The sequence below is a fragment of the Cheilinus undulatus genome, linkage group 2, assembly GCF_018320785.1.
Source record: "Cheilinus undulatus linkage group 2, ASM1832078v1, whole genome shotgun sequence".
Classification (NCBI taxonomy): domain Eukaryota; kingdom Metazoa; phylum Chordata; class Actinopteri; order Labriformes; family Labridae; genus Cheilinus; species Cheilinus undulatus.
In genome coordinates this window covers 47,211,472-47,229,501 of record NC_054866.1, presented here as the reverse complement: position 1 = coordinate 47,229,501, position 18,030 = coordinate 47,211,472, and the positions used below count along the sequence as shown (strand labels likewise).

At 40.1% G+C, this 18,030-nt stretch overlaps 1 protein-coding gene and 1 long non-coding RNA gene across 2 annotated transcripts in view; one reads left to right on the top strand and one right to left on the bottom strand.

Moving 5' to 3' along the window:
* gpr4 (G protein-coupled receptor 4) overlaps positions 1–16,429 on the bottom strand; it is a 67,719-nt gene extending 51,290 nt beyond the window's left edge. Inside the window, exon 1 of the mRNA XM_041805248.1 lies at positions 16,249–16,429. The gene's annotated coding sequence lies outside the window, so the exon portion shown is untranslated. The remainder of the gene's footprint in view (positions 1–16,248) is intronic.
* Positions 1–18,030, top strand: part of LOC121521336 — a 105,002-nt gene that overhangs the window by 73,694 nt on the left and 13,278 nt on the right. The gene's annotated exons all lie outside the window — the stretch shown is intronic.

The following is an 18,030-nucleotide window of genomic DNA, read 5'->3' as shown; positions in this document are numbered from 1 at the left end:
CTTCTCTCTGCACCTCAGACAAACGATCTTCCAGCAGAGGTTTTGATGTGAAGGTGTCAGCACTTTTAATGACCAGCTGCAGAAAACCTCCAGTCTTTTCTGAGGCGCTGCCCGCCAGACTAATCCCACCAGAGCTCCCAGTGTTTGTGTGTCAGAGGCACAGAGAGGCAGTATGGACACTATATGGTTGTTTGTAGTTCTGTAGAGTGGAGGGTATGAGTGGGTGTGTGACACTGTTTGTGCTGACAGATGCGAGTTTTCTAGAATATCCTCCCCACATAATGTCCTCACAAACATATACATGCACTTATACATAGAACTGGATGACTGAGGCCAAACCTTCACTGCTTATACAACATGATTTTAAAACTACACAAAACATCAAGAGGATTTATCTGAAGCAAAGGTTGAGTGATGAGTTTTGCATTTGTTGGATCTAAAATTATGCAGAACTGTAAATTAGTCAAACTCCCAGCTTGAGACAAACAGGAAGGTGCATGATTATGGGGTATATTTATAGACTTGTACTTTCTCTTTATGAGATTAAGGTTTGAGTCCTGCAGTGTGGGGGCGTTCCACAAAGCAAAGCCCTTTATTCTGGTCCTCATGTCTTCACATGTCTGAGTAGGGGTCACTATATTGTTCAGGGGTCAGGGTCAGTTTGGGGTTAGGAAATGTTTCAGAGCAATGATTGTCCTCATTAGTTACAGATGTGTACGTTCGCCAGCACCAGTCTGCTGCCAGGATGCGGCTGCTTCCTGTGCCACTTCCTGTTTTGTCTCTTCACGTCTGATTGGTCCGTTCTATTCTTGCAAGCCATGTTGAATGACACAAGGACCCAGAAGGCTGAAATGTTATAAACTCTTCGTCGGCTTTGATCTCCAGCTGTAGCGGGTCACAAATGTCTGATATAAATCAAACAAATCAGCAGCTGACTCAAATTTACCGTGGAAAATAATCAGATCTAAATCCCAGAATAACAAGGCTAAATGCTGCATGACTAAAAGCGTTGTTAAGGGGAAGTAGCTACTAAAACACATTAATCGATCACTTTATTAGGTACACCTGTCCAACTGCTTTTAAAACAAATGATCTACTCAGCCAGTCACATGGCAGCAACTAATGCATTTAGGCAGCAGACCTGATCTTTGTAGTAAATGAAAAACAGGACTTATTTCTGAAATAAAATCCAAGCTGCAACTTTAACTTCTTCACAAGTTGGTCAATATGTAGCTTAAGAGTCAAAGAATCATCAATCAAGAATCCAATATATATATATAAGAAGGCACAACCTCAATTACATCACCCTGAGTAGTGACAGAAGGCAGGTTCAGTGATTTTTTCTTTGAGTTTGAAAACATGATCTGTTTGGTTTTATCAGGATTCAGAACCAATTTCACCTCACACAAAGCGTCCTGTATAATAACTAAAGCTCCCTGTAGACAACAGAGAGCCTGCTGTGTAGGAGCAGAGCAGTGAATGACAGTGCCATATGCATATAAATGAACATTTGCATTCGGAACATTTTGACCGATACTGTTGATATAAAGTGTAAACAACAGCAGTCCCAAGACTGAGCCCTGAGGCACTCCATTTTTAACTTCAAGATTTAGAGGTAAATCCCTCAGCCTGCACACACTGGGTTCTGTTTGATAAATAATTTTCAAACCAACAAACAGATTGTTCAGATAGACCAATACAGCGCAGTCTATCTTTCAGAATGACATAGTCCACAGTATTGACAGCCTTTGATAAATCAATAAAAAGCACCGCACAGTGCTGGGGGGTCCGGGCCTGCCAGTTTCCCAGCATCTAAAAGTTTGAAGGCTTGGTGCAGCTCACCAACAGTAAACGGCCTAAAAGTAAACTCTTGAAGAGCAGGAAGTTGCCTGACGTGCAGGACCGATGGATTTTTTTGTTTGCACATGATTTATAGCATCAAATAGTCACCCTGAGGCAATAAAATGATCATTAAACAAATTCAACATTGTGGCTTTATCAGTGATTGTTTTAGAATCATGAACATTACAAGGGGGCAACCCATACCTTTCTTATTCCTAGAGATGGATTTTATAGACTTCCAAAAAAGCCTTGGATTGTTCAGGCTGTCCGATGTTTCCCTGAGAAAGTGCCCCGCTTTAGCATTTCTAATTGCCACAGTACATTTGTTCCTCAGACGTCTAAAATGCAACCAGTCTGAATTTAGTCCAGAACCCCTGGCTTTAGCCCAAGCTGCATCTCTTTCATTTCAAGTCAAGGCCTTAAGTCTTTACCAGCAGATAAGGAGGCTAGTAAACCAGTTTACTTATCTTCTGCTGTAAGTGTTTTTGATTTGAATCAGCAGACAGAAGGAAAACATGAAAGTCCAAAGTCGTGATGAGACAGAGAAAGTCTCTGTGACACTAAGCCAGCTTTACAGCCTACATACAGTCTGCACCAACCACTTTTTGTCCAAAGAAAAAGAAACTCATGAACCTTTTTCTACAGAGCCTTTTCTCTCTGATAGAAAACACCAAGAGGCTGATTTTTCCTGCGCTGCGACCAATCACAAACTAATAGCTGGGGAATGGGAAGATACAGGAGACAGGAAGCAAAAGAAGAGTATTGATCAAGGAGGCTGTGAGAGTTAGAAGTTGAAAGAGATCACGTGAAAGGAGGAGGAGGGGAGCCAAATGTTAGGAGAGAACTAGATGGTAATTTCAGGGAGGAAAAGGTAACTGCAAAAGAGGAAGAGGTAAAAAAAAAGGTTAAACATTAGGGTAATATAAAGGAAACAGCAGGAATTGATCTTTAGACAAGAGAATGGGGGAGAAATGGAAAATAAGAGAGAGGTGAAGAGCGAAGTGGATGGAGAGATGGAGGTTAATGGGAAAGAAAGAGAGAAGACAAACAAAGCGAGTGAGATGGTTATCGACCCCTGGAGCTGCTCTAATGTTGGCCACAGGTGCTGCTGTCTCCACACTGGAGACGTCCCTCTATGGAACAAGGCTGACAGTGTTTCCAGATGGACAGCAGTGATATCAAAACCTTTTCACTGGATTCATTTAGACAGAGTCAGACTGTCAGCACAGACACAAACACTCAGAGAGTTTCCTCTCACTCCTGTTAAAATCTTTCTGACTGAAGGCTGTCATCCAATCAGAGATGGGCCTCACTGCTTTTCATTGTCAGGGAATAAATTTGAAGAAATCCTGAGGAGAACTCTAAATCTGCATGGAAAAGAATAAAGACATGAGCAGTGATGAATCTGTGGAGTTGTATGACACAGAGTCGGCATTAATTCTCATTCTGAACCTTGAATAGAGGATAATCAGGATCATTAAATTCTTCTGAATTCTTGATCCTTTCTCTGACATGAATAAAAACGGCTCATTATTTTCTAATTAGGAGTCAATTACTGAAATGATGGAGCCTTTTAAAATGTCACCTCACTCATGTCAGGCTGGTTAAATCTGAAGCCCAGTTCAGACCAAAGATTCACGACTCAGCAAGACCGTTTCAGAGAGATCCAGAGGGGACATGTACAGCCGTCTGACCTGAGCCGTCACAGTCATCTGATGGTGTGGCTTTGGCATGTTGCCAATGAAATGGAAATCTCTTTTGACAGGCCATAAGCACCCACAAATATTCTTTTAAATCAGAACATTTCTATATATATAACCTCAAGTCCAAAAAAGTTGGGGCGCTGTGCAAAATGCAAACAAAACAGAAAGCAATGATTTGCAAATCTCATAAACCAACAAAAGGCTGGAAAAGTAAGTGGTACTAATGAAAACAGCAACTAATTAGGGTTAATTAGCAACAGATCGTTAACATGACTGGGGATAAAAGGAGCATTTTAGAAAAAGGATACGCAATGTAAAATATTGAAGACTGAATATCCACAATCTACAGTCCATAATATCATCAAAAGATTCAGAGACTCTGGAGATATCTCTGTGAGCAAGGGACAAGGCCAGTGGTCATTATTGTCTGCTCTCCAGGTCCTTAGACAGCACTGCATTAAAAATAGGCCTGTGTCTGTGCTGAAAATTACTGCATGGACTCAGGAACACTTCCAGAAATGATTGTCTGTCAATACAGGCAGCCGTCCCATCCACAAATACAATTTAAAACTGTATCTTGCAAAGAAGAAGCCACACGTTTGAGAAATGTCGCCATCACTTCTGGGCCAAAGCTCGCTTAAAACAAACTGAGGGGGAGTGGAAAACTGCTCTATGGTGACAGGAATCAAAATTTCCATTTTTTTTTCTGGAAATCATGGATGCTATGTCCTGCAGACTAAAGAGGAGTGGGACCATCCAGCTTGTTATCAGCACACAGTTCAAAAGCCTGCATCTCTGATGGTATGGAGTTACATTAGTGCCTACTTTATCGGCAGCTTACACATCTCTAGAAACACTATCAATGCTGAAAAGTAGATAGAGGTTTTAAAGCAACATATGCTCCCATCCAGATGTCTCTTTCAGGGAAGGCCTAGCATATTTCTAAAAGACACTGTTAAACCATATCAATCACAACAGCACAGGGTGTATGCAGCTCTTAGAAAGTATTAAAAGTTGATAAATCAACCTAAGCCTAACAGTAAGCTGTTCTTTTAACTTGAATTGCAATGCAAAACTTGTAAATAGTTACTTCTCAATTGTGGTGAAACTGATTTTAGTCCACTTTCATTCAGCTACCTTAGCGTATCAGGGTTTTTTTTTTTTTTTTTTTTTTTTTTTTTTTTTTGTCAAAGTGTAATTTTAAAAGTTTCCAAGAAAGCCTCATTTACAAACTACAACAGGAAATACTAGTGGCTTTTTTTCTTTGCATATTTTTGTCTTACTATCTAACAAACTTGTATGCAGCTGTGCTGTTAATGTGACAGGTTAAAAAGTGAAGATGTGATAGAGTCTTAGAATATATTAAAGGGCCTTGAAAAATGTCTTAAAAGTACTCCATTTAATGTCAGATTATATCCTGCAGCATGGCTTCACAGTACAAGAGTCCGGGTGCTGAACTAGCCTGCCAGTCCAGAACTTTCCTCAATATAAAACATTTGGATCATCAAACAAAAATCCGGCAAGAAAACCTAGGATTGCTGAGCAGCTAGAATCCTACATCAGACAAGAATGGGACAACATTCCTCTCAGAAAACTCCAGTAACTGATCTCCTCACTTTCCAGACACTTACAGACTGTTGCTAAAAAAGAGAGGATGCTGCACAATGGCAAACATGGCCCTGTACCTACTATCTGAGATGTGTGGCTGCAAGCAAATTTAGAATGAGCTAATATTTTCATGATGAGGTAAAATTTCTCAGTTTCAATATCTGACATGTTGTTTATGTCTACTGTGACTAAAATACTTTACGCGGTGTCCCAACTTTTTTGGAAATGGAGCTTGAAAAGTCATTGTAAATTTTAGAAGATGATTACATTTGTCTTTTTTTAAACAGACTTTTCACATGAAAAGCTAAGCTCGATATATGCTGGTGCTCCCTCCATCATCTGTGCACGTAAGCAGGAGGTGCAGCGCTGTATAGAAATTCAAGGCTGTTTTTTAGCTAAATTTATCTGTGGAAAAAAAAACTGTTTTAGGCTGATATCTTAGTTACAAAGCATTGCTGTGTGTGTATGTGCGGTGAAATTTGGCTGCCATGCTACAATAGAGAGGTCAAAATATCAGTGATGAATCATAACATTTAGGAATCACTGAAGGGTATGCATTATCATGATGGTATAAACAGAAGAAATAATGAATGTGCAGCACTGTTCTTCATGAAAAGATATTTGTTGCACAGTAAACTCAAGAAATAAATCCCTTTAAACTGAGTCACTGAGAGTTGTTGCCATATAAATTATACATGGTCTCTCTCAGTTGCAGTGGTGTAAACTCACAGGCTTCAGGAGGGAGAGATGCCAATGGTGGTTGAAAACTTTCACTTTTTCCCAGAACCAAAAAGGCAGTATCGTTCATATTAAACTGGTATTTCTGCATTGTTCTTTATTTTACAACTATAACTTTCATTACTTTCTTTTTTTCTGTCAACTCTGGACTTTTAATGCCATTTGCGCAGATGTTTAGTGTTTGTGTGAGTGGACATTAAGGAGACTAGCTGTTACTTTCACAGTGGCTAATGTGGGTCCAAACAAATACAAAAAAAATTAAAAAATTTAAAGCTTAATAAACAGATGAACACTCTTTTGCATCTTCACTGTGACAACAAACAAAGCAGTTCTTCAGGAGGCATTGTTCGTGATGCAAATGAGCTCTCAACTTTGTCAAAACAAACTCAGAGTTGCCCAGGAAGCAAAGCACAAAAACAGCACCCTGCCTCCAATTAAATGTGAGGCTCCTCTCACCATAGATTGTTCTAGATGTGTGTGTGTGGTTTGGTGGTAGGCTGAGCGAGTGTGACTGAAACCACACTGTCACCTTCTCCGGCTCATGAGTCAGCCTTGTCATTAAGAGAGCAGAATCATGACACCGCTCAGTGTCTCTGGGACAATTATCCAATTAGACGAGCCGTGAGCCCGCAGCCCGACGCCTCACACCGGACAAAAACAATCTGTCCTCCACATATCGGCCTGTGGGTCAGCTTGCCATCTATGATAACTTTCTTAGTGGATCAGTTACTCCAGTAGACTGTGTAGACACTTGTACGAACATGACTTCTTATACTGAGCTGTAAAAGTATTTGCCCCTTTCCCCCTTTCTTATTTGTCTGCGTGTTTGTCACAGTTAAATGATTCAGATCATCAAATAGGTTTTAATATCAGACAAAGATTACCTGAGTAAAAATAAAATGCAATTTTTAAATGATAATTTTATTAATATGAAAGGAAAAAAGGCACCCAGACCTACCTGGACCTATTTGAACCCCTCACCCCCCGATAAATCACGAATCAACTGTGATTGACTGCAATTTTTGGAAAGCTGAGTTCTATTTCCCTAGCCACACGCCCAGGCCTGGTTACTGCCAGATCTGCTTAACCAAAAACTGTCCGACAAAGTGAAAGAGCTAAAAGATCAAAAAAGCAACACATCATGCAATAATGATAATTTTTTAAAAATCAAGAACTGGTGAAAATGTGCCACATTCATTTAGCCTCTGCCTTTACAAGTCTATGATGCTATGTTTGGCTGCTGAGAAGCATCCCCACAGCATGATGCTGCCACCATGCTTCACAGTGGGGATGGTGTGTTTGTGGTGATGTGCAGTGGCTAGTGTCTGCCAAACATAGCATCAGACCAAAAAACTTCCTTCCTCTTGACCATGGAGTCTCCCACATGCCTGTGCCTCGCTCAGACTAGCCACAGGTGTTTTGGTGGCCTCTCTCACTAGCCTCTTTCTTGCATGGTCACTCACTCTGTGAGGATGGTCTAATCTAGGCAGATTTACACATGGGCCATATTCCTTCTATTTCAGCATTTTTATATCCATCCCCTGACTTTAACTTTTCAGTATCCTTTACTCTGAGTTGCTTCGAGTGTTCTTTTGTCATTATGGTGTAATGGTAGCCAGGAATACTGATTAACCAGTGACTGGACCTTTCAGATGCAGGTGTGTTTATACTACATTCACTGCACTAAGGTGATTCCCATTTCATTAATTGTAAGACTACTTTCTCCAATTTTTGGGGGAATTAGTACTTCAGCCACCTTAAAGGGGGTGAAAATTTATACAGTCACTTATTTTGCATGAATTATTTTCATTTCATTGACATCACTGAATAGAATTCTGTTTTTATATGTATTTCCGGGTGTGAATACTTTTATAGGCACTGTATCAGTCTGAAAAGTGATACAAAGACATTTCGAAGGCTTTGGGACTCCAGCACACTACAGTGAGAGCCATTACCCACAAATGGAGAAAACTTGGAACAATGGCAAACCTTCCCAGGGCTGCACTACTAAAATGACTCTGAAAGTGCATCAACAACTCATCCAGGAGGTCACAAAACAACATCTATGTTATGCTATGTTATGTTTTATGTTATTTCACAGTATAATTAGATAATGTAATAAAGTGGGTGTCGATGCTCAGGCTAGCTGTTAGCATCCTCCTCTATATCTGTAGCCGTTCTGAGCCTTAATCACAGTCATTACTTAACCACACAGGCTCTTAAGTGCTGCTTATCAGAACTCCTCTGGAGAGCAATTACACCATCACTGCTCTCTCTGTCACATTCACCCGCCTCTGAAGCTCCTTTTTTTATCCTCTTGTCCGCTCCCATCCCTCCATTATCCGGCTTTCATCTCCAGCCCGTCTGCTACCGGCCTCTTCTTCTGTCCTCCTCTTCTCCTCCTTTCCCCTCTGCTCTTCTCCTCCTGTCCTTTACAACTTACACTCATTTCTTTTATCTCTCAGTGTGTTTTTCCTATTATCTTCTGCTCTCATCTCTCCATCCTTCAATTTCCTCTCCTAATCCAATTTTTCTAAACCCCCTATTAGATTTTAGATATTTCCCAGGATAAGTAAAAACTTTGACCCACCAGTGGTGTAAGATGAAAAGTGATGCAATGCAATTTGACCTGAAAGCATGGATGTTTTCTGCTTCAGTTGGCTGCAATCCATCTAGTCAGTAAGGAATAAAAGTTGTAGACCAAGAGAAGAAGAGTAATGGGATAATATGTTACAAAGTAATCTGTTAGGGATGTTCAAACTCATGTATCAGGGATAAAAGAAATGTTTTGGACATGAAGATACCAAGTAACTGCACTTTCACACTGGCCCACACTATCCTTTACTTTACACATTCAGTGATGACCTGATGTCAGATCTCACCTGCCTGCCTGATGAGCCAACAACAGCTCATACATCATTTTCAGGGCTGACTTTCTGGCTTGGTATCTATGCTGTATGCAGTGATGCTGCTGGTGATAAGAACGAACGGTGGCATATTAGTCCTGAGCTAAGAGACAAAGCGGTAAAGCTCGTTAATAGCTTTTCTCCCCCATTTTGCCATTAACACACCTTTAAGAGTATTAAGAGCTATTTTTTTGTAGTTTGAAAGACATCCAAAAGGCATAATGACACCAAACGAGGCACCGTTTTGTCTCCTATTACTGAGCTGAGCCATATGATCCAGATCCCTGAACAGCATTGCTATTCCCATTACTCCGTTTTTGTCAGATGCACCTCTGAAACCTCGTCTAAGAGTTTGCACTCTCTCAACACTGTGTTTCATAGAGCTCTGAGGTTTGTTCCTACCTTTAAAGCCCTCTCTCAATACTGTTTGTTATATAAATGTGTTAGATGCTCTGTCTTTGTCTAAAACATTAGCTTTTTCTTCTCTTGGTCTTCAATCCTTCATATCTTTGGATAAGTCAGAAGAGCACAGGGACTCTCAAACTTTGGTTTCAGGAATCTTTTCTCACCTGTTTTTTCCACATTCTTTGACTGCGCCATGCTCTGCAGCACCGTGGCTTTGCTTTGACCAAAGACGAGCAACCTAGCACACTGGATATGTCTTTAGTACAGCGCAGTCCTGATCAGCTTCAGGCAAGAGGGCAGAGATCACGGGGAACTGCGTGTTCAGGCAAGAACAGTTTGTCTTTTTGAGGTCGATTTGCCATCAGTTTCAACATGATTCCATGATTTTATTGCTTCAGCTATGAGTAAGTACTTACGTAAGAAGTTATAAAGTTAATGTTTGCTTCAAAATGATCAGTGGTTTCATGTAAAACTCTGGGTTTTTTTACCCTCAAAAGTTAATTTTCCTTAACATTGTAGCTCTGAGAACCACTGACCCCTGATGACCTTTTGCCTGTGCTGCAGGATGAGACCAGATGTTGAATAGTGATGATGTCTGATCATGAATTTTGTATTTTGAAGTTAACCAGACATTTTTTATTTGGCTGTAAGTGCAAATTTAGTCTATAATCTATGTTACATGGTTGATGTCCACCACAGTGTTTACAGTGACGTTTCTATGAAAGAGAGAGAGAAAATGAGCCTGCTCTAGGTAGTCAAACAGTCCTCTGAAAAACTTGGAAAGATGTGCAAAAATGCCCAAAATCCAACCTGCTCTAAATAAAATAATACAGAAAGTAATTGTCTGGATCAGTCTGTAAGCATGATTGAAACAACAGGAGAACACTGTGCAACAATTCCATTCAAAAGCATAGACTAAAAGTGTAAAGGCCTTTAAATTTGTATACTCAACTTTCTCATTCTTGTAAACGTCACAGAACTGTGCGACCTCTGTGAGACGGCCAACAGAGGAGAGCTCTATGGGTCACAGGTTACGGACGCTCTCTCTCTCTCACTTTCTCTCTCTCTGTGAGTTAGGTTGGGGAGTGGTAAACAGCAGCAGTAGATAAATACAGCAGGACTCTTAGCTAACCGCAGTCATCCTTCTGCCTTCAAGGTTAACTCTCACACAGCTCAGATTATCTTTCCTTGGAGGTCAGAAATAGTTCAATACACAGAAAGGAGGGCGGGGGTGTGGAGGAGGAGAGGAGGGTTTATTTGGGATGAAATTTTACCATTACAAAGAAACAGGGAAGCCAATTTAAACAGAAAAGATGCTACTTGTACAGAGGGCTGAAAAATAGTAGAATCTGAGAAGAAGAAAAGGAGATTCCTTTCATTTTAATATGACAACAGTTGGAGTTGTACACAGGAATCCTGTAGGAGGAAGAGAGGAGTCATTGTGCTCACTGTTTACTAAAAGGACCATTAAGGTCTGCTCAAACATTTCCCTGCAGCTCAACGGAGCACGATGCTTCCCGGAGATCACAACCTCTCAGGCTGTCTTCCTGCCCGCGGACGCTCATCTGCTCAACCTGTAAATGACGAGGTCTCACAGGGGCGGTTCTAGTTATTAGGAGGCCTGGGACAGAGACCAGTAAGAGGCCCTTCCACATTTAGCTAGGAAACAGAATATTTCAAAGCATCTCTTCTCTGGTTATAAAGCTAAATCTGAAATATAAAAACACAAAAACCCCACATGCTCATCATCCCTTAGAGGAGAATCATAGGGCACACTAAACATATCTAAAATCTAAAAATCTAGGGCTAATTTTGATGCAATAACTGCACACATCTTTAAGTTTTATTTATACTATGACATTTTACCATGCAGTAATCCCAAAGTGATTTGCAGTGTGGATTTCTTTTTGTTGAATATTTGTCACACCTAAATGTTTCAGATCATTGAACTAGACATATATTAGAATATTAGACAAAGATCACCTGAGTTATCCTAACCTACCTGGCCCTATGTGAAAAAGCGAATGCCACCCTAAACCTATGACTATTTGTTCCACCCTTGGTGACAACAATTGCAAGCAAGCATTTGTGATAACTGGCAATTAGTCTCACATCACTGTGGAGGAATTTTGGCCCACTTTTCTTTACAGAATTGTTTTAATTCAGCAACAATGGAGTTTTTTTTTTTTTTTTTTTTTTTTTTTTTTTTAAAGTATAAACAGCCTGTTGGGATTTTTATATTAAACAGGTCTGGCGGTAATCAGGCCTGGGTGTGGTGAAATTGAACTCAACCTTTTCATAAAAAGTGGTTAATCACAGTTAATTCATGATTTAACAAGAGGGGGAATTACTTTTCACATTGGGCAAAATAGGTTTGGATTTCTTTCCCTTAATAATTGAAATCCTTATTTTAAAAATGCATTTCATTTTTACTCAGACTATCTTTGTCTAATCTTAAAATTTGTGTAATGATCTGAATCATTCAAGTGGGTAAAATATGAAAAATGTTGTCTTTTTTTGTGTAAGACTCCAACAATGCAAAGACCCTGAAAACAGAATGATGATGAATGATAAATGATAAATCGTTTCTAGAAATCAGCAGTTATGTGCTAAATAGCATTAGACTATGGGTCTATGTGTTTGACAAAAGGGCCAATATCAGCCGCTACTAATGATAAACTGATGCATCTATGCATCCCTACAACAAACGTCTTCTTATCAAAGATCTATTCATCCATTTCTGGACATTTTTCTGGGGCCAGGTCGCGGTGGCAGCAGGCTTAACGTCAGCCCAGACATCACTCTCCCCAATGATGTTTTCAAGCTCCCCTAGGGAATTCTCAAGCATTTCAAGGCCAGATGGGACATATACTCCCTCAAGCAAGTCCTGGTCTACCAGAAGGTCTCCTCCCAGTTGAACATAGCCAGAAGACCTCCACAGGATCACTCAAAGTAACTTTCATACTTAATGCACATTATATCGTGAGAAATTGCCTACTTTTCCTCGTGTTAAAACCACTTCTGTGGTTACACAAAGACTCCGTTTTATAACATTTCTGTCCAAAAAGAGTCTCAAGGCTTCTCTTAAAATATTAAATATTGCTTAGTATCTTCCTCACAATTAGCATGTGGCTTTATTTCATTCTTTTCCAGTGTGAAATCAACATCCACAGGGGTGAGATAATCCATGACAAACATGAATCCTCCTTAAACTTGCGTGGTTTCATTTCTATGCCTCATATTCTCCCTCATTTTCCTCCTGACATCCACATGAAGAAACAGAAACTCTGCCAGGAAATAATCCTTCAAAGAGAGCATGTCACTTTATAAACATTATTCTCACATCTGCAGCTTTAAATTCAGCGTGTCTCTGCCAACCAGAACATGAGGGGATGTGACTGAAAATGTTTAAAGTCAAGCTACAATTAATGGGCTCAGCTTAACCTGCTGGTTATCTGCCACATTAATCCTACATTTCTGACATGACCCAGAGAGGCTCTCTTCAGTCTGAACCTTACCGATGCACACTGAACATCATTATTATAATAAGATAAACGCATAAAGCACACAGTTAAATAGATGAGACATGGGGCAGAAAACTTCTTAATTACCTTTGGATAACTGAATAGAAACTGTTACCAAGAACCAAGTTACCAGGAATATGTTTAACGTGGAACATTACATAAGCTCCCTACAGTACAGGCTGTCATAAGATGCTGGAACATGGATGTAAACAGTCAAGTATTTCATGAAGAAAGTCCCCCCTTCTCCCATGAGCAACTTTGCAAAATCTGAGCCTTAAAAAGGCTTCTTAAAAAGTATGTAGCTGCAGAATTTTAACAGATGCATGCAAAAATAAAGAGAAATAGATTATAATAAACAAATAGAAGCATGACTTTTTGTTTCGGTGGAATTGCATCGTTTTTGCTGAAAGGATGAATAAACTTGTTGGCATTTAAAATGTAAGTTTGTATTTAAATTTTTTTGCTGCAGATATTTAACCCCTCTGTTTCTGCCCCTGATTTCAATAGCTGAGACAGCTGAGGCCAGGGGTTGTTTTCAGGTTTTCCATCCGTACGTCTGTTCATTTGGGCCATTTTTGTGAGTGCAATATCCCCAAAATGCTTTGACCGATCTCAATCAAACTTTTCACAATTGCTCACCCTGACTCACAGATGAAGTGGTTAGATTTTGGAGATCATAAGTCAAAGGTCATAGGGCTTGTGTACACCACTTGCTTGTGATCTCACGATATCAGTTTCAATACCAGAGCAACTAAATATCAAAGTTTGATGCATCCTGTCTTGGGTAATTTCCTGTGTTCAGTATTAACAAATTCCAACATTTGCAGTCTGTTGGTACTGAATTGTTGCCAAAATATTCATGCTGTTTTGACACAATTTGCAGAAGTTTGCTACCAGTTGTTGGTGGATTTATTTCTTCAATATAAAGCTGTGTGATTAAATTGTTGTTATGCCCCTGGGCCAGGGATAGCCTGGGGCTGGAGGCCTTATGTTTACTGGCTGTCCATCAGTCAAGCTTGTGCAGTCGAGTCTTGTGAACCTGAAATCTCAAGAATGCTTTGAGGGATTTTCTTCAAACTACACAAATCACTCTGACTCTAGGATGGCCTGATAAGATTTTGGAGGTTGAAGGTGAAAGTCACTAGGCCTCATGGTCGGCCCCAACATATCTACAAATCACCCTGCCACAGAATGTGGACATGCCAAGAAAAGTAGTGCATCAACACTCTTGTATTGCACTGTCTTGTTTATTTTGTGTACGATTGTTTTGATTTATTTAAATTTTTGTATGATTATTTTTTCACATATTTGAAATAAATTTCAATTCAGAACACCAAACATTTCTACGTAATCTATCACTGAGTTTTCACCGTTCCACATTTGGAAACCTTGTAGAGATATAAACACAGAGCAGCCAAGCAGCACTACAGACTAAGCCACAAGTTAACACAACTACATCAACCTTAAAAATATTCTAAGAAAATTAAACGTGCCTCAACATCTAAGACGTGCAAGCCTGCAGGACAGACTTAATGTAGCAATGTTAATGATTCCACTCAATATCACAATTTTAATGTTTAAATACGGCTTTTTATGAGTTTACACTAGGGCTGGTACTTCTTGTAACGTGTGCCCTCTGCTTAACCTTGCAAAGCAGATGGACTCGCCCGTGTTTCTCTCTGATCTTGCAAAGCTCCCATCTGAACCGTTTGGGCCCAGTTAGAAAGTGACAGGACCAATCAGCATCAAGGGGCAGTACTTTTGGGCGAGGTGGAGCCGTGGCGTAAGCATGCAGCAAGAAGAAGCCGGTGCAAGCCTCGTATCGTTCCATAATTATTTCATAGCGTGGTGATTGTGCAGGTCACAACTTGACCACGAGAGCGTTTTGAAGTTGTTGGATTGTGTATTTGATGAGTTTGATGAGGGAAAGCCAAAAGTACCGTCTGTCTCCATTGAGTTGGCACAGCAGCTCCGAACTCGGCAGCGCCGATCTAAAAATAGCTTGCACGGACAACTAAAGGTAACAAACCTATTACTCAGACTATAGGGATTATGGCAATGGGCAAATTTAACATATCTGTATGCCAACAGGAAACATCTGTCATAGCGCCACCTACTGAAAGGGCACATTATGACTTACATGACAAGCCTCAGTGGGTGACTCTGGCATTGAAGTTGGTGCTCTTACTTCATGTTGAGTGTAAAAGTCATGACAGTTCATTTAACCTTTCTGAATCTGACATCAGGGGTGCAGCTCATTTCAGCTGTGCAACCCCAACGTGTGTGATGGTGCGAGGGCCCGCTCAGTGCTCCCAGCCCTGCTGGAGCTTATTACAACAAGAGCAGCAGTGAGACCTAATATGCTTCTGTTCTTATCAGAATAAACATCATGCTGGTGCCAAAAGTTTATGCCTGGCAGTGCAATTGAGAGTAACCGCTACATGAGCTGAGATAACTGAACCAGCTTATTCTTCAATAGAAGAGATACAGATCTGTGATCCATTAAACTCTTTAACAATGATTAAATCTGCAAATTTGGACTACATGTGGGCTTCAAACACGCTGCAGCTTTATCTGTCAGTCACTCAAAGAAGACAAATGAGCAGCCCTTGTAGACCGGATCATTATGTAATAAAGTTTTACTCCAGATCTGGTCGAATAGAACAGCGCTCTGCTCCCTGCACAGCTTGAGTCAGAGAGAGGTTGAGTGTCACACGAAGCTGATTTATTTGTCCAGTCTCATGATTTATTAATTGTCTGCAGTCAAACCCCCACAGCTGTAGCAGAGGCTCAAGTGCCTTCTGTACTGTCATAATTCCATTCACTAATGCAATTTCACTTTATTTTACAACAAGTTCATGGAGGCAGAAAGCAGCCTGCTGTGTGCCGAGCAGAGGGCATGCCAGAGAGAAACAGACTTTTGATATCTATGATTCCTCTTCATAGTTAGGATGCACTGTCTAATGTTTTAGTAGGATTTATCTCTTTATAGTCTATAGAAATACACAACATCACAGCTCACAAAATCCTTGACTGTTCCCTTGACTAAATTGCATTCAGAGCCAATTTCTGCTACTTTTTCACTCTACAAGAAGCCGCCTCAGTAGACTAACTTTATCAATAGTAACAACAACAACAACAACAAAAAAATGTGATAAGTGATGAATGACAAGTTATTTATTCATGTAACCCAGATGTTAGGTTGTTAAATTCATAAAGCTGTTTTACACAGCTCAGTTCTATATAAAGGCTTGCCATTTCTGAGTAAGAGGAGAAAACAGAATATTAAGATTACACAGGAGTTAAAGCAGCGATGGCACCTTACAGTCCATCAGCCTGGCTGTTTTTACCAAACCTATAGGCACTTAAATACCTGTTCAGTATAATTGGACTATAAATACACGTTCTGTACACCCCTCAGCTCACTCATCCCGCTGACAAACGCAGCTGAATCATAGCTTTCTATAGCAGGTGACAGTTTCACTTCTTCCTGTCAGAGACAGAAAAGAGAGCTGTACTCACGTTCACTGTCCTGGCCTTCTGCTGGAGTAACTACGTCCACAAACAAACAAGAGTATGAATCCAGACGAGGAAAGTTCAGTTCATTCAAGCTCCGTGAGAAGTGCTCAGTAATAACAGTGCTGTTCCTCTGCACAAACACAGCAGAGTCTGCAGAGAGCGCGAGAGAGGAGCCGTGTGAAGAGCGCGAGCACGACCGGCAGACTGAGAGAGAGAGAGAGAGAGAGAGAGAGAGAGAGCGTCATGTTATCACACGTAACGCTCTCTCTCTCTCTCTCTCTCAGTTTTAGGAGGAAATGCGGTTTTATCATGTCAAAACTGTTCTAAACTTTTGTGTCTGATTATATTTGGGTAATAGAGAGAGAACACTGACTAAGGCTGTACTCTGACCTTTATCACACATTTGCTTTAATAGAGTTTTAATGGTGCTTGAAATTGAAATGTCACTGACCATATTTGATTGAGGTAAGGCCAGGTTAGTGCATCGGCTTAAAACTGACAAGAAGATTTTGCTTAGCTTTCCTTCTTTCTTTTTATAGATAGTTAATACTAAGGGAAACATTTTTTAATAGTTTAAGTATATTTTTATATTTTCAGATTTATGTACAGCACATTGAAAGTCCTGATCTGAGTCCTTATCGATACCAGTATCAATACTTTCTAAAGTTTGGTGGAAAGAAAAAAATAGGGGCAAATATTGAAACTACAAGTGTTCTTAGCTGAGCAGTGCTTGAGTTAAAAGCTGATTCAGTCTGTCAAATCTAATGTACATCCCTCAAACATAAACACATATTCACACTGTGTTTATGAAAGTTTCTCTTCTAAAACTAAATTTTCCCATTTTTAAGGGACATTTGAACATATCATAACATATAGATTACAGTTGTCTAATTTACTGAGGTTCCCTGAACGCATCATATTTTGCTAATCAATTTCAATTTTGCTAATTCCACCGCGGATGTCTACACTGGATTAATATTGGTAACAAACAGGACTCTGATATTTCTGTCTCATTCTGAGGATGGTGCACCCGCTGCTGTGAGCTCGTGCTGCTTTTGGATCAAACCAACAATAAGAAGGGGGGGCTCATGTTTAAGGTAACTAAATCTACTACATAGTACACGAACTTTAAAAAAAAAATTCTAACAATATTAAGATTGTGGGGGGAAAAACTTGTGTCCTAAATAATCTGAGGGGTCTGGACCCTCTAGATAGAATGGGCATGATGATCCTGCTTGATCTGAGCACACAAAATCTAGACAACCTCTGCATTAAAGCACTGTCACAGCTGGGCCACCACAGTCCAAAAAGTCTGGCTAAATCACCACCTAAATTATACTCTCCCACCCAAATCCTCTGTGAGTGGATGGGACGGCATGAAAACAACGTAATGCTGGTCCTGTTGCAGTAGTACATCTCTCTTAACGTTACATTAAAGTCCGGGCCATCATCAAAACTCATTTTCCTTCTTTCACTTCCTACAGGGTCAACCAAATCAACCATGGCGGATTTTGCTATGTGGGCTAAGAAAAAGTCTGGTTGTGTCTGAGATCCCTCCATACTCCCCTAAACATTACCTTTCATAGCACAATCATTGTATCCCACAATGCATTGTGAAAAGAACTGAACATCTGACTGTACATCTCTGACCCCCACTCCCAAAGACCGTTAATCTGAGACTCTGTAATCTCAGAATGGAAATACAAGATACATTTTTTTTTTTTTAAAATCAGATCAAACCTCTGTTTAGGATAAGGGTTAGAGTAAAGGTTAAAAACCTGATTA